At 36.0% G+C, this 23919-nt stretch overlaps 1 long non-coding RNA gene across 1 annotated transcript in view; it reads left to right on the forward strand.

The window, feature by feature from the left end:
* The first annotated feature begins 635 nt into the window (after window positions 1-635).
* LOC138145024 (uncharacterized) overlaps window positions 636-23919 on the forward strand; it is a 31529-nt gene continuing 8245 nt past the window's right edge. The window contains exons 1-2 of the long non-coding RNA XR_011164086.1: window positions 636-754; window positions 9023-9123. This is a non-coding gene — a long non-coding RNA (uncharacterized lncRNA). The remainder of the gene's footprint in view (window positions 755-9022; window positions 9124-23919) is intronic.

Genomic DNA, 23919 nt, shown 5'->3' on the forward strand with positions numbered 1-23919 from the left:
GAAAAGCACAGGTGTGGGAGGTTTGAGAGATTTGGCTTTGAGTTTGGGTTTTGTTTCCAACTAGTTAGTTGCATTGAGCAGAGACAAGTCATTTAAATCTACACCCAAGCCTTTATAGGCTAGATCATGGAAAGGGAAGCCAAACAATTCCAAAAGATAACTTCCCTAAATGAACTTCTGAAGTTTCATTCCTTTAGGCCCTTCTTTTAAATAACCTGCAGTATGCAACTTCAGAGATTCCTCCTTGTCCCTTTTCTGGGATTGCATGCACTGAGGCTGACCCTATTTGTAAATGACTTCAAGGACCAAAGATTGTTTCCTTCAGATCCTCCTCAAACTGACCGGCAGCAAGAACAATTAATCTTTCTAGGAATCCAGTGAAACTGTGATCTCTTGCTCTTCACCTTCCCACTGCCCTCTGTTCCCCACCCCCGAAACTCCACCTCACTCTGATGTTTTCATTACTCTTTGACTGTCAACTTCAGTGTCCCTGACTGGAATAGCCCTGGCCTCTCAGATGGCACAGAGCTCTCAGCACAGGCGAGACCTCTGTCTTTTCATTGGTTTGGTGAACCCACTGAGGAGTCCCACTTTTCTCTCATGTTTTATTGTCGCTTTTGTGTCTAGCTCTGCAAGCCCAGCACAAGTCTAATGAGTGATCAGAGGCTTAAGCCCAGATTGCTTAAGAATGCCTGTAGGGGGATAGTCACCAAAGTTCGACTCTCCGACAGAACAGCTTGCTGCGGCTCTAATGGTAAGGCATATAAAATGCATCATACATTAAATTTAATGTTGCCTCATTAGTCTTAATTAGATTCCTACATTACACCAGGATTATGGTTTCTTCGTGTTTATGTTTGCTCCTAAAATAAAGTCTACACCAGATAATACTTTGGTGGTCTTTTCTAACCTTTGAATAAAAATGTCCAGTAATGGATTTATATCAATGATCCTTGCAACCTCCAAAAAAATACCAAAAGAAAGACAACAAAATTATGAAGTTTCAAAGTGGTTTCATGTCAGTTGCAGAAGCTATAAATGGAGTAGTCCTAGAACACAGGAGTAAACTTAAAAGTGACAAACATTTGTTCACAAAGAAAAGTAATTGGCCTATTATTTCCTTTATTCCCCTCTCTATCATTATGGGTAATATGTAATATGTTTTTCAATAAAAGAGTTATTTCCCCCTCCCTGCTTCCCCATATAACCTAGCTTCTCTTCCTAATGGAATCAACTGTGAAGTCATTATGCCATGTTTATGACATCACATTTTGCTCTCACAATACACAGAGCAGAATTTAGCTCAGGGTCCAGGAATTAAGGACTCTGGGTTCAAATTTCCACTTGGTCACCACTTAGGGCTAAGCATTGAAATGTTTATTGAATGACTTTTTTTTGAATTAATGCCTTAAAAGAAGTATCAATGCACCACAATAAATCAGGGTAAGCAAAGCTCAGGAAACTCATTCTCATTCTGAGCACTGTAGGTATAATCAGAGACACTTCTTCCCTTAACAAGCCTTGAGAAAGTTTGCCTTATTCCAGCAAAGAGAAGGTGGGGAGTTGAGACATGACCCTGTAGTGGGAAAGGACAGTAGCTCCAAGTTACTTCTGGGGAGGCCACCTCAGGCCAGTGAGAAAGTGCTCACGTCAGCATACCATCTGGCATATGCTATATAAACTAACTCACTATTTTAACTAATTATCTACTAACTAGGTGCTGAGCTAAAGCTCTGTTTCTATGCTTTTGAAGGACTGAAAATGCTGCCAGCACCCTCTAAATTTGGCACCCTGGGGCAAAATTCTATTCCCACTGCTCCAATCAGGGAGCCTCTGAATACTCAGCTGCTACTTTCCTCCCCATCCTAGGATTTTGAGGAAGATTTGCACAACCTAGGCCTCTACCTTCAAAGCTACCTAGTACTGATGGAAGTGATAGGATAATGGGCTATGAAATTTATGATAATAATAATACAATTAAGGTAAGCTTTTGATGAGAAAAATTTATCCTCTTGTTTAAACCAGAGTTTGCTGATAGCTGTGCCCTTAAAAAGATCAGGCCAAATCAATCAATAAATATTCATTAAGTACCTACTAATTGCCAGGTACTGTGCTATGAGCTGCACAACAATAGTAACAACAATGTCTGTAGAGGACTTAACAGACATCGACTTATTATTGTATCCATATAATAATTATTATTTGAAAAATAGATAATAGCATAAAGTTCTTCACAAAGCCTTATATAAAAATGCAAGTTATATTAAGAACTGAATGTAATAACATAATAATTGTAATTATCATTAGGGAATAGTTGGATAAAGCTTGACGGTTTGCAAAGTGCTTTACATTTTAATTGTTATTGTTGTTATTTAGGTCATATTTGTATAAGAATCTAAGTTTTGTAAAATGAATTTAATACAGTAACTCATTTAATTTAGTTTTTTTCTTGGAGCATTTGGTCTGATCAGGAAAGGGAATAAAATTAATAGTGGTACCTATTCCTGACCTCTCCATAAGAGACTTTATTATTATATGCACACATGTCTATATTCTTACACACGTCTATGTTCTTATTATCCACATATGCAGATATATGTGCTTGTATATACATTTGGGAGGAGGGAAAGTGATGGGTTGGGGTTAAGGCTAAATAAGCAAGTATGATTTGTAAAAGCAACAATTTGCCATAGACCAGATAATGGTAATCTCCTTCCCTGGAAAGTAGAAGAACTGGTATAGAAAGGAGATGTACTAGTGAATATAAGAAATACATTTTTTAAGTCAAATGACCTTTTCTCTGTGTATGCTGAATAAAAGTTCCTCCCAACCTGGAGTTCATTTGAAAAGCTACCAAGGATGCTTACTGCCTAGTTATTCTTTTGTTAATCAGGAATTTCACTTATGAACAGAGATCATTTATATATGCCAGGTATTGGATAAAGTGCCAGACTTGAAAGTAAGGACCATAGGGTTTCAAATTCACTTTTTGGTGACCTTTGTGACCATAAGCAAATCACTTAAACTCTCTAAACCTCAGTTTTCCTTTTTACCTCTATAAGATATCTCACAGGTATTACATATCAAGATCTATAATCAGTCTATCTAATAGGCACCATATCTGTGGTATCTGAGAATGATATTTTATTATAGCCCTATAATACTTACCTGGAAGGGTTCAAATGAAACAATATATGTAAAGGACTTTACAAACTTTAAATTACTATAATACGGCAGTTATCGACATCATCATCATGATCCTTATTAACATCTAATTTTTCAATTTTGCTGAGTGCCTGAGGATCTCCCATAATAGCATATGTAGTCAAGGCACTGCTTCTCAGTAAAAGCTTCAAAATTACATTTTAGGATCATAGATGAAAAACTAAAATGGACCTTAGAGGTCATTGAATACAAATCTCTAATTTTACAGCTGGGGAAACTGAGGCCCCTAGACTTGAACCTGACCAAGACCAGACAGGTAGTAAGGTAGTAGAACTTTTACCCCAGTTCTTCTTATTCTGAATTAAGTGCTGCTACCACTGAGTCACTCAACTCCTAACAGTCACACAGTGGGAAAGCTATAGATATAAGTTGCATTTCTTATGGAAAGCAATTGCTAATTACAAAATGGAATGTTTAAGAAAGTATGTACATGGGTTCATGATTATCTTAAAGGAAATAAAACTCAAGGAAAGAAAGAGTAATATGGCCATGAATGATACCATTTGATTAAAAATGATTTTTAATTACCTATTATATATGCCAGGGACTGAACTTTTCACTAGAGATAGAAAGAAGTTAAAATATATTCCTCGTTAACTAGATTAGGGGTTCTTAACCTAGGAGTCCATTAACTTAAAAAAAACATTTCAATACTGTATTTCAATATAATTGGATTTCTTTGTAATCCTACATATTTTACTTTATACTTTTACTTTATACATTATTCTGAGAAAGGTGAAACACAAGTTTTACCAGCCTTCCAAAGGACACACACGTACACACACACACACACACACACACACACACACACACACACACACAAAACTAAGAATGCTTGCTCTTAGATCTGATCATTACAAATATATGTGATTAAAATACAAAGTAATTTATTTTTGGTGGAGGAATTCTAACTACTGAATGATCCAGTAAGGCACTTGTATTGGGACTTGAATAGATCTAAGGTGAGTAGAGTTCAGGTGAGTTGAGGAGGTGCCCACTTTGTGTGCCTGGTTCTGGCCAGGCACAGTGACAGAACATAGGATTTTTGTGGAAGGGAAACAACAAATAAAATATGAAGTAACATAGGATGTGTGTGTGGGAGTGATTTAAAGTCATTCTGAAGAGACATGTTCAAACATACTGTGAAGAACTTTCTGACAATATAGTGTCGTTTGGGAATCTGCCTCTTAATTGTCTGGAGGACCCTGACCAAGTTCCTTCCTTTCTAGAATGATGGAATTGGACTTGCCACTCTGAATGTCTCATCTAGCTGTACATCCTTTGATGCTATCTTTTGATAGACATGTAGTCAGTCCATCATTCAGAAATCAATACATAATAATCACAAAACTTGCTCACAGTAAACTAGGCTCTGGAACTGCAAAAGCAGAGAAATGAAATATACAAAAACTAACACTAATGCATTCATCACGTTTCCAAATGCAAAAATGAAATTCAATATATTTCAGTAAATTTCTATTGAGGCCTCTACGTCTCTAAGCTTGGGTAATGAAATGAACAGTAGCACCTATTATCATAATAACTCTTCTGCCCTTAGGTTAGTATACACTGTCAAACCAAGCATGAAATGTCAAGATATTCTGCACACCTCTGCAGTAAAGATCTCTAGTATACTGTTTTATGGAAACAGGATTTGTAACTTCTTCACTATTCATTTCTGCCTTGTACTGCACCTTTTATAAACCTACTGATTAATATCAAACAGTGAACAAATCTGACAAGCAGGATTACCAATCCAACAAAACTGTTTATAGTGTGAACACTCTTTCCAGCCAGTGTGCTTAATAATAAAATCCTGTTGTACTTAAGTGGTGAAGGAATTACATCACTGTCAGAGTGTCTTTAACTCTTAAGAGTAGCCATATTAAAGACAGGCTCTACAGAAGCTCAAGTAAAATATTTCGTGTCACTTTATTTATCATTATCCTATTTCACTATTTTAATAGTAATATCTTTGACACATGTAATAGACACAAACCCAGGTGTTTTGAATTCACTTACTCTGTTTCAATCATTTCCAAAGAAGATAAGACTGTGAATTTACTATCTTTATTAAACCTTTATTGTTGTTGTTCAATTGTTTCAGTCGTGTCCAACTTTATGTGACCCCATTCAGAGTTTTCTTGGCAGAGATACTGGAAGGGTTTGCCATTCGTTCACCTCATTTTACAGATGAGGAACTGAGACAGTGTTAAGTGACTTGCCCAAGGCCACACAGCTAGTGCATATCTAAGGCCAGATTTGAACTCACCCTAGACCTGGCACACTACCTAGGTGCCTTTAAAAAAAACCTACCTGTATATAAATATAATGAAATTTTGTTTTATTTTTTAGAAAGTGCTATTTGATATCCAGTGACAACCATAAGTCACCTTCAATTTTTTTTTTCAACACAGCCACTCTAATATTGTGGATTTTTAAATTTAAAACTTCTAAGAGACACAATAGCAGAAATGTCTCTCTGATAAAGGACAAACATGTATGTATAATTTCTTCAGATGTGTTGCCAGAATTATAAAACTGAGCTACAGAGAGAAGAAATAAAATTTACTTAGCCTCACAAGAAGCAAGGATAATTGAGGAGTAACAGCAGCCGACCAAATAACTATTACTGACTTTGTCTTTTGCTAACAAAAACAAACTTGACAGACAAATTCAGAGTTTAGTATAACTAATATAAAACTATTCAGGGCCATAAAACTTGTAAAACACTAACTAGAAAAATGACCTCAAGGGCTGTCCACAGGATAATTTCAAATCATATCTTTGTTATAGTAAGCATTGCCATTTTTCTATCATTAATTTTAGGAGAGAAGCAGCCTGGCTTAGTGGGTAGAGACCTGGCTTGTAGTCAAGGAACCTTAAGTTCCAGTCCAATCTCTGGAAGAGACTTAGCTGTGTGATCATGGACAAGACCTTTAATCTCTCAGGGCCCCCAGAAAACTTTCTAAGACTATGAGTTGCAAATCTGCCTTGGTAGAAGGAGTTTACTCATCATGAGCCTCTGCCTCTCTCTCCTCTCTGTCCCTCTCTCTCTGTCTCTCTGTCTCTCTGTCTCTGTCTCTCTGTCTCTCTGTCTCTCTCTCTGTCTCTCTGTCTCTCTCTGTCTCTCTCTCTGTCTCTCTCTGTCTGTCTCTGTCTGTCTGTCTGTCTCTCTCTCTCTGTCTCTCTCTGTCTCTCTCTCTCTCTGTCTCTCTCTGTCTCTCTCTCTCTCCTTTAGAAGAGAAGGTCCATAAGAGTTTGGAGAGTAGGTAAATAGCAATGTATATCAAAAATAGTGCTGTATATTACTCTTTGCTACTTATTATGTTTGTGACCTCACAGTGCCATAATTCTTTTTTTTTTGCTTTTTTAAAGGGGAGAAGGAAGTGCAATTGGGGTTAAGTGACTTGCTCAAGTTCCCATGGCTATTAAGTGTTAAGTGTATGAGGCTGGATTTGAACCCAGGTCCTCCTGACTATAGGGCCAGTGCTCTATTCACTGCACCACCTATCCGCCCCACAATTTTTTAATTTATAAAAGGAGAGAGTTGAGCTAGATGATCTCTTCCAACTTCAAATTCTATAATCCTAGGACAAAAGAAAAGACGTCATATAATTTAACCCCTTCTTTTTGCCTTCTGTATTTCAATTGTCCATCTATTAGCTTCCACAAGAGCTATGCATGCTCTCATATGAACTTATTTCACCACTCTACACCACATAGCTCTCCTAATTGCATGGAAAATCAATGAAGTAAGTAGCCACGTTTGTGCAGTTCAGTGATTTGAAATGGTGATTCTCAAAATCAATCATTTGATGTAACAAAAGGTAACTCACATTTATATGTATGTATGTATGTATGGCACCTGGGCTTGAAATCTAGTACCATTTCTGATTCCTTTCTCTTACTCAATATATACAAGTCCAGCAATTCTACCACCTCAATAGCTTCCCCATCTGTCTCTGTCCTTCCAATACCACTGCCACTGCCATCACTCAGGCCCCAATATTTCCCACCCAGACATTTTCAATAACCTAATTGTATATCTACGTACATGTACTCACATATATTTGTTCAATTGTTTCTTACTCTTCATGACTCTGTGATTTTGTGACACACTAATACTGTTCATGCGGTTTTCTTGGCAAAGACAGTGGAGTGGTCCATCATTTTTTCAGGCAAACAGAGGTTAAGTGAGTTGCCCTGAGTCAGAGAGCTAGTTAAATGTCTGATACAAACTCAGGTCTTCCTGACTCCAGTCCCAGTATTCTATCCACTGAGCCTTCTAGTTGCCATTCCTCTAATTGTCATATATGTGTGTATGTATGTATGTGTGTATGTATATATATATATAATATTTATATGTAATGTATATAAAAATATATTCTCTCTATGTATGTTTATTCTTAATTATATCTATTGTCATTATCTCTTTGTTTGACAAATAGATTTAGTATTATCTGATTAAAGTAGTTTCTAAGCTTTTGTGGTTTGTTTCTTTTAATTTCTATTCCTTAAGCTTCTTTGGGAAACTTTGCCAATATCTGTTCTTTTATTGACTTCCCTCTTTTTTCCCCCAGGGTCAACAGCTTGTTTAAATTGTTCCGTTTGAAATTATTTTAATTTAATACATCTTATTCTGATATTTTTCTTCTAATTTTGTACTAATTGTCATCTTTTCTCTAACAAGATAGCATTATGATCGTAGACAGGACTCTGATTTAGGAATAACTTGTACATCAGTAATGAGTCATTTCCAGACTCTAAAAATATAATAGATTTCATTTTTTTGGGTTATATTATTTGGTGCTTATCACATCCAGCACCTCACTATATTTTTCTTGAAGAAATATTCAGGGTATAATCTGAGACACCCCCTCTTCCTGATTAGTACTCCTACACTGCCTCTCTTCTGGACTACCCAAATGAAGAATCTTCTGTACTGGAAAACTCCAGCAACCTAACTGACGGCTACCATCCTGTGCTACTGTGCTATAGCTGAGTAAGACACTTTCTATAAAACATATGACTCTTTCCCACATTACTGAATGACTCTGTTACATAGCAGTAATTATGACCTACTCATACTGGATTAGGAAGGCATGATAAGAGCCCACCATAATCTAGGCATCAGGTCCAGAGGATGCCACTTACATTTTATCCATCCTCTGTCTTTTCTATCACATCCTCAAAATCATCTCATACAGTACCTTCTGAAAGCAATATTATCAGTTATATTGTATTTTTATATATTTTGTTAAATATTTCCCAATTACATTTTCATCTCATTTAGGCTACCCTCAGGAGTGTTGTGGGCCTACGTGCTGCCACGTGCTTGACGTCTGTGGGAGGAAATAGCCACATTAATAAGGTTATAGCTACACTAGAGTATTGTAACATTAGAATGAATATAAGAGTCACAGGATAGCTCTTTAGATCCCTGTAAGACCTTACCAAAAGGCACTTATCTCAACCATAATATCAATCCCTACTCTGCTTCTGCATTGCTTCTAAGGTGACTGACTGAAGCATGAATATGCAAGTTCTATAAATGAGTGCATGCCTTTGGGGGTAGCACTTAGGGTGTAAGAGCATTATCTCACAAGTAGTGGGGTGAGAGAAATGCACAGCAGAACCAAGTGGTGCTGGCACTCAAAATGTGAGCAACGCAGCATTTACGCCAGAAGAGGTTTCCCAAGAATGCCATGCATTCGTCTATTCTAAATCACTCCAATGTGTTTTTGCTTACCATGTTGATAGCTGCTGACATTTCATGTCTATATGATTTTTACAGTGAAAACACTCCAGTTATAACAAGGGATTGTTCCATTTGTTGGAAAATGTGCCAAAACAGCAAAGGATGACACTCTCCGGGGATCCTTCAGATCCATGAAGGTAAATATAAACCTCTTTAGGGGGTAGAAGTGGTTGGTAAATTTAGCTAAATAGAATAAAGGTCACCTGTAGCATGTACCCCAGACCTTCTCCTAAATGTCATATATTCAAGTCAAAAACGAATACATTCAAACAAATTCTAATGTTTTCCTCATGGATAGTGTCAACTATCAAGCACAAATCAAGCTGCTTGAGGTATAATCCCCAAAGTTTATTTACAAAGTCCAGGGAAGAGTAATAGAAACAAAAAGATATTTGTAAATAGCAATCTAACCTCAGCAGCCTTCCCCTGACCACATTCAGACTCAGACTGCCTTAACTGCCTCTGGAGAGAAACTTTTAAAACCACCAATTCCCACAATGCACTGCTGTTCCAAGATCAAATAATATGATGGTATCCAAATCTCCATTAAATGGAAGACTACTGCCTTAATGTATTCCAAACTTCCATAGACTCCAATGGAAGAAACGCTTTTTATTTGTGCTCTTCTGTTACAGAAACTCTTACTTTCCCCCTGTCCCATGTCATTCTTTAGCAGTTTGCTCTTAAAATGTTTTTACATTACACTATCTTCTTTCAATATGACCTCTTGATAATAGAAGCAGAGAGTGGCAATCAATGTCTGAGTTCTTCCCAAAGACAAAACAATCCCTCTATGCCACTTTTCTTCCAATTTGATACTAGGTTATGCTTCATCCATTAGTGGTAGGCCACATCTTATAATGCTTTCCCAGTGGGCAATTTTTTTTGTACCAATTATAGTAACTTCACAGTGCTAACAAATGGTGCTACTAAATGAGATATTTCGCCACCTATACATATAGCCAACCAGGGGAGCCTTGGGACTTACTATGGAAAAGGAAAGTGAGTATTATTTATGTAGTGTATCCTAAAAGTGGTACTGCTGTTTTAAGCTATTAAAGCTTGAAACAACATTAAAATTTTTGGAATAGTGTACATATTTTCATACACAAATATGTATATGTGTATGTATGTATATGTGTGTATATATGCACACACATGTGTGGGTTGTGAATGTTGGTGGGTATGGGCGTGTATATAATATGTGTGTGTGTATATATATACATATATATACACACATACACACATCTACCTTTCTATCTATATATCTGTAATAGATACATGTGGAACAATGACAATATATTTGTTGTCATTTTAAGTAAAGGGTTTCCATATTAAGTAAAGGGTTTGTTGTTGTTGTGGTTTAGCCATTTTCAGTCATGTCTGATTCTTCATGATCCCTTTTGAAGTTTTCTTGCCACAGGTGTTAGAGTGGTTTACTATTTCCTTCTCCAGCTCATTTTACAGATGAGGAAACTGAGGTAAGCAGAGTTAAGTGATTTGCCCAGGGTCACACAGCTAGAAAGTGTCTGAGGCCAGATGTGAACTCAGGTCTTACTGACCCCAGACCAGGTACTCTATCTAGATACCAGGTACCACCTAGCTTCCCCAACTAAAGGGTAAATATTTCCAAAAAGAGTCTTGACAAACCAGATAAAATGGCATAAATAAAGGACATGCATGTAGTATCACATGCAGGACAGCTCATATGAAATGAACAATAAAACTTTAAATTTTTGGAAAAAATGAACAGATATAGGTAGTAGAAAAATATAGTAGTAGTCTTAATATATCACAATTCAATAAGTCACATTAATTATTGCTGCTATTTAAAAGTTCAGTGTGATTCTAGAATAAAATATCATGAGTATGGAACACACAAATTTTAATATGAAAATTAATTCTGGTCCTGTTTTTAGTGGAGTTTGCTATGGCTCATTTTAACTTCCATATTCAGCAACTATCTTTAAGACTAAGAGAGTAATAGAAAAAGGCTTAAGAGAGGATTAATGAAAATGATGAAAGCATTGAAATTAGGGACGAAATTAGGACGAAAGCAAAACAAATAAAGAACTCTTAGGAAGAGCAAATTCTGAGGTGAATATGCAAAAACGGTTGGGGTTTTTTGCATTTTATCATAACTCTTACAAATGCAGGCTGCGCCTCACTGGGCCCTCACTTATATCAGCTACCTGCTTCATAGCTTTATTAATTATCAAGATGATTTAATTCCTCATACTGACTTGTTTGAAATCTCTTCTTCACTCTCAAATTTTTAAGCTCACCCTGAACACCTCTCTCAAAAGATTTAATATAAATATCAGAAAATACTTGGTAACTTACAATCTTTGATAGCTGCCTGAAGTATTGAACATCTACTACCACTACTACTACTACCACTACTATTTACACTACCGCTACTACTACCACTACTACTACCACTATTACTAGTACTACAACTTTTACTGGGAGTGGTTGTTGTTCAGTCATTTTTTCAGTCCTGTCTAACTCTTTGTAAGCCCATTTGGGGTTTTCTTGACGAAGATTCTACAGTGGTTTGCCATTTCCTTCTCCAGCTTATTTTACAGATGAAGAAACTGAGGCAAACATATTAAGTGATTTGCCTGAAGCCACACAGCTAGTGTCTGAGGCCAGATTTGAATACAGGAAGATGAATCTTTCAGACTCCAGGTTTGACACTCTATTCGCTATACAATTTAGCTGCCCATACTACTACTACTACTACTACTACTACTACTACTACTACTACTACTACTACTACTACTACTACTAGTTATTACTATTTACTAGCTAGCTAGGTAGCATTTATATAGTACTTTATGACTAAAAGAAAACACTTTACACGCATTATCTCATTTGATACTTTAAAAACCATCTGAGATAGGTATTTTATCCTCATTTAATAAATGAGAAAATTGAGGCAGATAGAGGTTTAAGTGACTTTTCCAAGGTGAAACCGATAATATGCATGAAAAACAGGATTTGAAACCAGGTCCTCTGACTTTGGAACTTTGGGATCAGTGCTCCTTCCACCGTACAATGCTTTTGTTTTGCATAGTAAAAATGTAATAAATGCCTGTTGGATTGAATTGAATGAATGAAGGTAGTGCAGTAGAAACCATCCTTGGTAGTAAGGGAGCTAGGTTCGAGCCCCAGCTCACACTTACTGCCTCTGTATGGCTTTGAGTAAATCCCGTAACTTCTCTGGGTCACACTTGGCTCATCTGTAAAATTAAGGGTTTGGGTTAGATGACTTTAAGTTCACTTTAAGCTCTAAGTGTATAGTCTATGATCCTAAAAATAAAAAAGGCTTGGTGTCTAGTAATCTATTAGGAGGAGAGGCAAGAGGCAAAGAATGATGCCAAGGTTTCAAACCTAGAAGCACAATGAAGGGGGAAGATGAGCAATTGCTTTCTCTTTCTACTGAAAGAAAGTAAGCTAAATAGAAAAACAAAAACAAAAAAGTTCAACAATAGAAATTTCCCCTGTCCTCTTTTGCATCACCATCTTTTCTGGTTCATTTTACATCAGTAGTTTCAACATCAACTTCACTTGGAATTCTTCCTGATGTCTCCTAAATGTGGATTCTATCCTCGATCTCCCATAACTTCTACTTGGTGGATTTATCATCATGATTCCTTCTATCATTTATATCCAGGTGGTCCCCAGATTTCTTTCTCTACTCCTGATCTTCTTTCCATTTGAATAATCTATTTTCTCTTAATGGTTGCTGGGCATTCTCAGCTGGCTCTCTTCCTGTCTCTTAGAACTCAGCTTGACAAAGAAAAAACTGCCTAATTCAGTCTAAACCTTTCCTATTATCAAACTTTTCCAATAATATGAGATGTATTTCTTTCCTTTAGCTTAAACTATGGTGTCCCTTTCAATAATTACCTATTTCCTTTCTTATACTCAGTAATTTTGTACTTAATTAAAATTATATCTTGTGTCCATTACGTTAGAGTGATAGGACAAAAGAAATAGAAGGCATAAACTCTTTCCTTAAGTAACCTATAATTGTCCACCTGAACACATACAATAGAAATAATCATACTCATAATGCACAAATAAAATCTAATTCAACAATCATTTAGTTCAGGAGTTCTGAAGATTGTGTGTGTGTGTGTATGTATAGATGTAATAGACCAATTTGTTAGTCTAATACAACTTATGGACACCCTTGTCAGTGTAAAATTTTAAATAGACAAAATAAAACACATATGATTTCAAAGAAAACCGATTATTTTAAAATAAATGTATATATACATAAATATTTTTCCCATTCAAGTTCATGGACCTACTGCAATCCATCCACAGATCCCTTGGGACCAGTGTGGGGCAGGAGTATAATATATGATTTGGATTTTGAATCCATGGTAGGATTTCAACATATTCAGATACATGCTTGTGAAGGTATTGCAGTCAGAAGGAATAATATGGACAAAGAAATGAAAGTAAGGAAGTACCCAGTATTCTCATGGAATAGTAACTTTGGTCAACACCAAATAATATCATAAAAATGAAATTAATTGTATTTTAACAGGAAATATTTGCTTAGTGATATAGAAGTCCTTTCTTAATCAATTAGTTGTATTCATTCACACCAATGATTAGAGAAATAAAATCAAAATCAATACCAAATGTGAAGGTATTATATGTAATAAAGGTAATTTCAACCCAATCTTCTTAAACACGCTGTTAAAATGTTAAAAGTGGGGGAGGGGGGAGGGAATGGATAAGAGAAGACATTGACATAGGCTACCATTAAGGAAGTTCAATCAACATAAACTAATTGCCAAAACAAGGAGACCAAAAGAACCTAGAAAATATCTTAACCAACAAACACACTTGATCTTATTTTCAAGAGATGCATGGTGGCCAAGAGAAATAACAGTTCAGAACATAAACTGACTAGCAAACTTTCAGGGAAAAAAGATGATGAAAGACCATAACAAGTCTCACCTCCTATCAGAGAAAGAAGGTAGAGAGGGGAGAGAGGAAAGCATGCATAAAATAAAAGACCCATTATATACCCAATTATCACAAGGTCATATTTGGATAAAAATGGAAAGAAGGCAACCAACAGATTCAAAAAAGGAAGCAACCTCTATATAGGAAAAAACAAAGGAATAAAGAATCCTGACTATCCTGATTATGATATGTATAGTTAGATAGTTCCAACAAAACACATATCAAGAACAAACACTGAAGTTTGTCAGTGAACTTGTGTAGCCGCCACCATACTGGCATACCCAGGATGGCTGCTAGCATAGGTTCTTAGATCTGCTTTAGTAGGAAAGAACTGTTTAAGTTATCTTAAGTTATCAACAATTTTTGTTTGTTTGTTTTGCTTTTTGGAGGAGTAAAGTAAAGCAATTGGGGTTAAGTGACTTGCCCAAGGTCACACAGCTAGTTTTTGTGTTGACTGTCTAAGGCCAGATTTGAACTCAGGTCCTCCTGACTCCAGGGCCAGTGCTCTATTCACAGCACCACTTAGCTGCCGCCCCAACAATCTTTTTTAATTATATTCACTAGTTCAGCGGAAAGGTCAGCACCCTGAACTTCAGAGAAAATATAAGCAGAGAAATAAAAATCAATAGACAGGACTCTGACTTCCTGAATCAACTATACACTTTATATACATCCCTGAATCAAGAGAGACTTTGCATCAGAGCAGTAAGGGAGCTCTGAACATACAGCCTCTCAGAATCTCAACTAGGGAATCACAAGATCCTTCTCATAAGTGAACCCCCAAAGCAAAATATCAACTCAGAATATATATGTGTGTGTGCATATATATATATATATATATATATATATATATATATATATATATATATATGTATGTATATACACTTCTCAAAGCCAGAAGGCATCACAACTCTCATGACTCAGTGACTAATTAGAAATTAGCTAAAAGTGTGAAAGCCTCCCTATAAGCAAGCCTCCCCTAAGGAAGTTTCCTTTAATGGGCTCCAAATGAGGCCTATTGATGGACAGGAAGATCTTATATCCCATTAACATTACAACTTAGGGCAGGGTTGAACCAAAGGAAGGGAGTAGTCTAGATGAACTTTTAGAAATCAAATAATATTTTTAATTACCTTAAGCTTCTTCATATAAGAAAGCCTGATGTCTTAGAATAACACAGTCACCAAAGAGCTAATGACTCCCACATTTACCTGTCCAGTCCTAGTAACTCTCATGAATTCCATTCACACCTAAACAACTGTCTATTAAATATTAATTAGCAAGTACATGTCCCATACGTATTTCACACTCAACATGTTCAAAAAAGAACTTGTTTTCCCCAAACCTCTTTCCATTTCTGTTTTGAGTGCAGTTATCCTTCTAGTCAGTCAGGTGCAAAACCTCAGGATTATTCTAAACTCTTCCCTCTCCCTTCTTCCTTTTATCTCATCAGTTGCCAGCTCTCGTCATTTCTAGCTCCACAACATCTTCTGCATCTCACCTCTTTTCTCCACTCATCAGACAACCATTTGAGTTTAGATTGGCATCATCTCTCACCTAGCCTGTTTTAATAGCATTCTCCTTGGCACTTTTGCCTCAGGTCTCTGGCCTCTCCACCTCAAACCTACACATAGTTTCCACGATGATATTTCTCAAGCTCAGGTCTGATTATGCCATCTACTTGCTCAAAAAACTCTAGTCATTTCCAATTGCCTATAAATTAATAGAAATTCATTTCTTTCACTTTTAGCCCCCTTATAATCTAGTTCTAGCCTACCTCAATAGGCTTATTGCACATTTTTCTCTTCCACATGTTCTATATTCCAGCAAAACTGCTCTAATTGCTAATCTTTTGTACATGACAAAACTACTTATTTTGTCTAGGATTTCTTGGATCCTATAGATGAAATGCACTCCCTTCCCACTCCATTTTCACAGAATCCCTAAGCTTCCTTTAAGACCCAGTTTAAGTATAACCCTTTGAATAAGGACTCTCCTAATCTTCCCACAAATGTCTTTTCATTTACTTTGCATATATTTTTACTTTCTTATTTTTTTGTATGTGCCATTTCTTCACATCCAGTAGAATTTAATCTCTTTAAAGACTTGGAACCATTTCTTTCATGTACATTTGTTTGTTTTTGTTTTGTTTGTTTTTTCTCATGGGGGGAGGTCTTTATATTCCCAGCTCCTGATACATAATAAAAGTTAAATAAGTGTTAAATGAACTGATTGAACTGAAGTGGAATATTAGAAAAGCCCACAAAACAGAATTTCTTTTTAAAAGGGAAGATAGTATGTAGGCCCCAGGAAAGCCAAACAAAGCACATCCTCCCTATATCCAAATGGAATATGTTTAACTGTGCTTCAAAGCTTATTAAGCCAGACATATCTGGGAAGTAGTATTAGATTTTCACCAAAATAAAAATAAAAAAGAATAAGTACTGAATCTGTGATTTCATTGACATAAGCAAATTCCCAGGTGAGGAAACTTCTACTTCAGGTTGACACCTCCTATGCAATTTATTGTCTGAAAAAGTTGCCTGGGGTCCTGAAAGAAATTTGACTGGGACATAGTCTGCTTCAAAGGTAGAAGTCGAACCCAGGTCTTTCTGCATCCAAGGATGGCTCTCCTTCCTTTACGCAAAACTGCAGGCTAAGCTTTGTGATCATCTACTGAATGATGCATACCATTAAAGGAGAATGCATACGATGTCTCCTTTATGTAATCTAAGGGGAGTTATGGAAATAAGAAAACCTTATGCCCTCAGAAGAAAAATGTTAGTCTTGATTAAAGTCTTAAAAATGAAGAATGATTTTAGATGATTTTTATACATACTTGACAATTTAGGAAAACTTTATATCTGCAATAACAGAAGAGCAAAATTTTAAAGATTTCTTATAATTAGTAAGAAACAATGTTATATTATAACAGCAAATATCAATTAATAATTACCTCTTTGTTCAGTTACTTGAGACCAACTAAACTGTAATGTAGGATATGGGAAAAGTGTAAATTAAGCAGGCCCTATATTTCACTTCTTTTGTTTAGTAAAGTCATGACAATTTAAATATGTGCCATACTAAACAACTTTAAATTTTATAATTAGTGAGTCTTGGAATGCCTTATTGTTTTTCTAGATAATAAATCTTTATATATAGAACTGTATTACTTTAAAGAAACTTAAAATATATAAAACAAACAAAAAAGCACATAACTCACTGATCTAAGAAGTATTTTTGTATTAGTGAAGCTGTAATTCTTGCTAATTTTCTTTGATGTAGACATGGTTTATTGTTTCATACCTTAGTTATTTTTTTTGGAATCATTAAAGACTGAAAAATGTTGACTGATATGGTCTACTATTGGAACATTAATATAATTGATTATATTGGTATTTAATACATTTTATAAAGAGAACTAAGTTCTATACGATATTCTTACATTTTAAAATATGTTGTATTGAAGTACACTTAGGAACTGAAATTCCAAACAATCCTAAACTTAACAACAAAGAAATTCACTAGTAAATCTAAAGTTTATTTAAAGAAGTCTTATCAGCTATCCGTTAAATTGGGTCTCTTACATATGTGACTAGCCATCCCATGTGCCTGGAATGCACTGCCTGCCTCTTTCCATAACACAGAGTCCTTCCTTCAGGATATAGCCCAAGAACCATCCTATTCATGAAAGCTTTCCTGTTATCTCCAAATGCTAGATCCCTCCTTCTCAAATTAACTTTCATTTAGCATGTTGTATATATTTATATTTATTCCCTAAATGGCCTCTGAGATCTCTTTCCAACTTAAAAATTCTGAATGTATATGAATGCATGCATGTGTGCACCTGCATATCCATCTGTGTATGGATAGACATGAATATATAGAGTATCTGCACATGTCTATACATGAATATATACATATGTGCATGTATGTATATAGATGGATATATTATGCATCACACACATATACATAAAATATATCAAAGTATGTATACACATATGTATATATACACATATACACACATACATACTCACATAATCATCTTGAGGCAATTAGAAAGTGAGTTCTCATTGTACCCACATTGTGACAATATCAGTATTATGATTATAATTTCATAAGGTAAAAAGTTAAAATTTCAACAAACAAGTAAAAATCAGGAAAGGTCTCTTGAAAGAAGTGGTATGCAAGCTTAGTCTTACTATCAGAAGTGATATTCTATCCCAAGTACCTCCTTCCCCTATATATAACAAACCACTCCATTAAACCTCACTGCCTTTTTTTAATAATATTTCTCATGACTTATATAACTGGACTCATAGTTTCTCACCTGAAAAGGAATCATTGAGAGGTCATCTAGTATAAGTCAGAGCTAACATGGCAATCCCTTCTATAAGGTATAACATTAAATTTAATCACTGTAATGAGTCTTTTATCAATAGTGAAACTTAAAGTAATGAAAATATGATAGTAAAAGGTTAATTAGATTTCATCTGATCTGAAAATTGGTCTTGGGTGAAAGAATGCTTAAAGGAAAAGAATATTAGCAAAATATTAGGAAAGACAATATTCTTCAGAGCAAGAACTAGAAACTTCTATTGGTCAGACTAAAATGAAATAAACACATATAAATACACACATATGATAATAACTTACATTTCCTACATTAGCAAAGGCATTTTCCTCATAGAAGCCCAGTAAAATAGTGGAAGGATTTTTAAACTCATTTTATTAAGAAGGAAACTAATGTTCAAAGAATGTAAGCGACTTGACCAAGGACTCACAAATAGTAATTGGAATATTCAGGATTTGAACTAGAGCATTCTCTTTCTCTTAATTGAGTAAATTGATTGATCATTCTGGTAAGAGTCTCCATAAAGGAACAGAGAAAAAAATCAATTAATATGTATTAACACTTACTAATTAATTAATGAGCAATTAATAAGCATTTATATTAGTAAAAACTTTATAAGTTCCTATTACATGACAGACATTGAACTCGACAATTAAGATACAAAGATAAAAATATTTCCACAGGACATTCTAGGGAATAAGCCTCCAATATCTCTTCTAACTTGTGTGCTTACTTTTGTGGTCTTTTACTATAGATTATTGTTGATTCACAGTAAATGAAAATACCACTGTTTAATGCTGACAGCACATAATCTACTATAATATCCCATATCCTCACATATTCCCGTTGAATGTGAAGAGGTATTATCTTCTGAGAACTTCTTTGGAATGTAATACAAAACTCTGAGGCAGAAAATTGTTAGGGTTCTATAGGTTATGAATTTTGTAAGAAGACAAATGTGATAATCATGTGTTTTTCTTCCTGCTCAATCACTTTATGTGAGAGAAACATTTAGAACTCAAATTTTCCATACAGTCATAGACTCAAAGAAATTCCTTAGCAAATTTAAATTAGAAATTTAATACAATAGAAACACGACAGAAATTCCCTAGCAAAATTAAAATTCCATAAGTAAAATTGTTTAAATGATATTGTAGATCTGGTAAGAACAAAGATATAGCATAAAATACAATACCTCTTTAAAAGAATTAAAAGACCAAATATTCATACACAAAAGCATCAGTTCTGGCAGTCAAGGTGGAGGTAAAGAGGAAGCACTATGACTGAGCTCTCCCAACATTCCCCTATAAACAGCTTTAAAGTAATGTCTCAAATTTAATTCTAGAGTAGGAGAGCCAATAAAACAAAAGGTGAGATATCTTTCCATCCCAAGAAAACTAAGGAGGTCAGAAGGAGAGGTCTAGGACATTAGGGAGGGTGCTGGCACAGAGCTCATGTGGTTCCAATACCAATGGAGGGCTCTAGAGGCAGCAACAGTGGTAGAAGTGCCTTTGGGAACCCTTGATTCAGAGATAATGACAGGACAAGCAACTGGTTAGAAAAAGAGATTATAAGGGCACCCTGTGCTAGCACTAGGCACAGGACTTGGTAGTGTTTGGCAACTGCTTTGACTATACCCACTTCTGGGTTACAGTTCCAAGATGAAAAGTACCAATTTAAGTCCCAAGAGCACAATGACCTTGAGTAATAGTATTGTTTACAGTCCCAAGGGAGCAATAGTGATCACAGTTTAAAGAGATTAGGGGTCCACAGTTTAAAGAGATTAGGGGTCCTTTCTTTGTAAGGAACAGAGAGCAGAGTAGGAGAGCAGTCAAAACACCTTTCCCTGGATCATATTACCTTGAAAATACCTAAAAAAGTCCAAATAAACAAAACTCACTCTGAAAAAGGTAGCGTGAAAAAGCCCAAAGCTTGGGACAATGAACTCCTACTAACCCAATCCCCAGGATCAGAGCCCGACTTTAAGATAAAGTTCAAAGTTGAGAAATAGACTGGAAAAAATAAGCAAACAAACAAATAAAAAAGAACATGGCCATAAAAAAACTACAATGATGACAGGAAATATCAAAACACAAACTCAGAAGAAAACAATTATGCCAAAATCACTATAAGCACAGCCTCAAAAACCTTTAAATTGGCATAAGCCCAACAAGAATTCCTGGAAGAGTTTAAAAAACCATTTTAAAATCACAAGAGCAATAGAGGAAAAATTAGGCAAAGAAATTATAGTCATGCAACAAAAAATTTGAAAAGAAAACAGCTTGGTAAACAATTAGCCAAAAAATGCTGAAGAAAATAACACTTTAAAAAAAGAATTGGCCAAATGGTAAAAGAGGCACAAAATTTCAAAAATAAAAATAGCTCCTTAAAAAGTAGAATGGGGGGCAGAGCCAAGATGGCAGCATAGAGGCAGGAAAACTCCATGCACTCCCCCCCCCATAACCACCTCAAATATCTATAAAATATGGCTCTAAACAAACTTTAGAGCTACAGAACCCACAAAGTGACAGAGAGAAACAAATCTCCTGCTGAAGGCAGCCCAGCAGGTGGAGAGGAAGGGTCTATTGCAGTGCTCTGGGCGCAGAGCCAGAGTGAGCCTGTGGTTTTAGCCTCAGGGTGCCCCCAACCAGCCACAGCTGGGAGGGACTTTGGGAGAGTGGATCATCAGCAGCTGTGGTGGTTTCCAGAATTATCAGTCTATAAATGACAAAGACACAATAAGAGGTCATTGTAGACTTTGGGAACAGGGGGTCTCGGAATGTGGTCTGGCCTCTGCCTTCAGAAGGAGAAGTGGCTAAGGCATGGCTGCTGCCAACACATGGCTGCTTCAGAGCTCCTGGACTATAGATTGTAGTGGGACCAAGCAATCATTCTGAGGGGTAATTGCTCTTGCTTTAACCTGCTTGGATCTGGATCACTGTCTAGGGTGGAGGTCCTGGAGTGTGTGACCAGGTGCCAGAGACAATAGAGGCTTCTGAGAGGGTACCCAACAAAGAGCTCTGGCAGCTGATTTGGGACAAAGCTCTCCTCTCTGGAAGCACAGTTCTACTGTGGCAAAAAGCTCAAAAGTCAAGTAATTGAGTGGCAACATGAGCAAGCAAAGGAAGAAAAGCAAGCACAGCAGTCAAACCTTAGATTCCTATTTTGAGGACAAAAAGGATCAAAGCATGGAACAGGAGGAAGATAGCAAAGTCAGAACTCCTGTACCAAAAGCTTCCAAGAAAAATATGAATTGGTTATAGACCATAGAGGAACTCAAGAAGGATGTTGAAAACCAAATAAGAGAAGTGGAGGAAAAAGTGGGAAAGGAAATGACAATGATGCAAGAAAATCATGAAAAGTGAGTCAACAACCTGACTGAAGAAAATAACACCTTAAAAAATAGACTAACTCAAATGGCAAAAGAGGCTCAAAAAGCCAATGAGGAGAAGAATGCCTTAAAAAGCCAACTTTGCCTGATGGAAAAAGAATCTCAAAAGCTCACTGCAGAGAATAATTCCTTCAGAATTAGACTGGAGCAAATGGAAGTTGTGACTTTATGAGAAATCAAGATACTATTAAACAGATACAAACAAATGAAATAATAGAAGGCAATGTGAAATAACTCATTGGAAAAACCACTGACCTGGAAGATAGATCCAGGAGAGATAATTAAAAAATTATTAGACTACCTGAAAGCCATGATCAAAAAAAGAATGTAGAAATAATCCTTCAAGCAATTCTCTAGGAAAATCACCCTGATGTTTAAGAACCACAGGGCAAAATAGAGTTGAACAAATCCACCAATCACCTCTTGAAAAAGACCTCAAAAAGAAAATGAATATTAGGAATATTATAACCAGGTTCTGATGTTTCCAGATCAAGGAGAAAATATTACAAGCAGCCAAGAAGAAACAATTTGAATATTGTGGAAACACAATCAGGACAATACAGGATCTGGCAGCTTCTACACTAAGGGATCAAAGGGCTTGGAATCAGAGGTCAAAGGAGCTGGGATTAAAACCAAGAATCACCCATGCAGCAAAACTTAGTATCATTTTTTCAGAGGAAAATATGATCATTCAATGAAATAAAGGACTTTCAAGCATTCTTGAAGAAAAAACCAGAGTTGAATAGAAAATTTGAAATTCAGATACAAAAAGCAAGAGAAGCATGAGAAGGTAAACAGGGAAAAGAAATCATAAAGAACTTAAAGTCAAACTACTTACACTCCTACATGGGAAAACAATAATTGTCACTTATGAAACTTTTTTCAGTATGAGAATAGTTGAAGGGAATATAAATGTGTGTGTTTACATATATATATGTGTCTATATAGGTGATTATATGGGTGTATGAATACATACGTGAGTGTGTGTATATATGTGTACAGGTATACATAGACAGAGGGCACAGGACCAATTCAATAGGAAGGGATGATACTTAAAAGGTGAAATTGAGAGGTGAAAGAAGAATATAATGAGAGGAGATGGGGAGAGACAGAATGGGGTAAATTATCTCATATAGAAGAGGCAAGGAAAAACTGTCACAATGGAGGGGAAGAACAGGAAGGCAAAAGGAAATGGGTCAAAATTACTCCCATTGAATTTGGCTTAGGGAGGGAATTATACACCCTAAATAGGGTATCTTGCCCTACAGGAGAGTAGGGGGGAAGGGGATGAGAGGGGGGATGATGGAGGGGAAGACAGGTTGGGGGAAGGGTAGTTAGAAGCACACACTTTTGAAAAGGGACAGAGTCAAAGTAGAGAATAAAACAAGTGGGGGCAGGATAGGATGGGGGGAAATATAGTCAGTCTTTCACAATATATCCACTATGGAAATGTTTTGCATAGCTACACATGTACAACCTATATTGAATTGCTTATCTACCCAGTAAGGGTAGGTGATGAGGGAGGAATGGAAAGAATCTGGAATTAGAAGTTTTAAAAATAAATGTTTAAAAATATATTATTTTTACATGCATCTGGGAAATAAGATATACAGGCACTGGAATATGGAGATCCATCTTGACCTACCAGAAATTTGGAGGGGGTATGGGGGAGGATATAGGAGAGAGCAGACTGGGGGAGGGGGTATACAGTGGGATCACTGTTTGGGGAGTGGTGGGTAGGGAAAAGATGGGGAGAAAATTTGTTACTCTAAATCTTGTGGAAATGAATAATCTAAATAAAAATAAACATTAAATTTAATTTTAAAAGCACACAAAAAATGTAGAATTGATGGGGGCAGCTTGGTGGTACAGTGAATAGAGTACCGGCCCTGGAGTCAGAAGAACCTTACTTCAAATCTGGTCTCAGACACTTTACACACTTACTAGCCATGTGACCTTGGGCAAGTCTCTTAACCCCAATTGCCCTGCCTTCCCTCCTCCAAAAAGCAAAACTGACCAAAATGAAAAATAATTCCTTAAAAATTAGAATTGGGCAAATGGAAGCTAAAGACTTCATGAGACATCAAGAAATAACAACACAAAAATTTTAAAAATGAAAAAATAGAAAAAAGAAAATTTCTCATAAAAAGAAATGAACTGGAAATTAGATCCAGGAGAGGCAATTTAAGAATTATT

This window comes from Petaurus breviceps, unplaced genomic scaffold (genome assembly GCF_028583685.1).
Source record: "Petaurus breviceps papuanus isolate PSGF00001 unplaced genomic scaffold, PetGlider_PUasm1.0 90723, whole genome shotgun sequence".
NCBI classification, from domain to species: domain Eukaryota; kingdom Metazoa; phylum Chordata; class Mammalia; order Diprotodontia; family Petauridae; genus Petaurus; species Petaurus breviceps.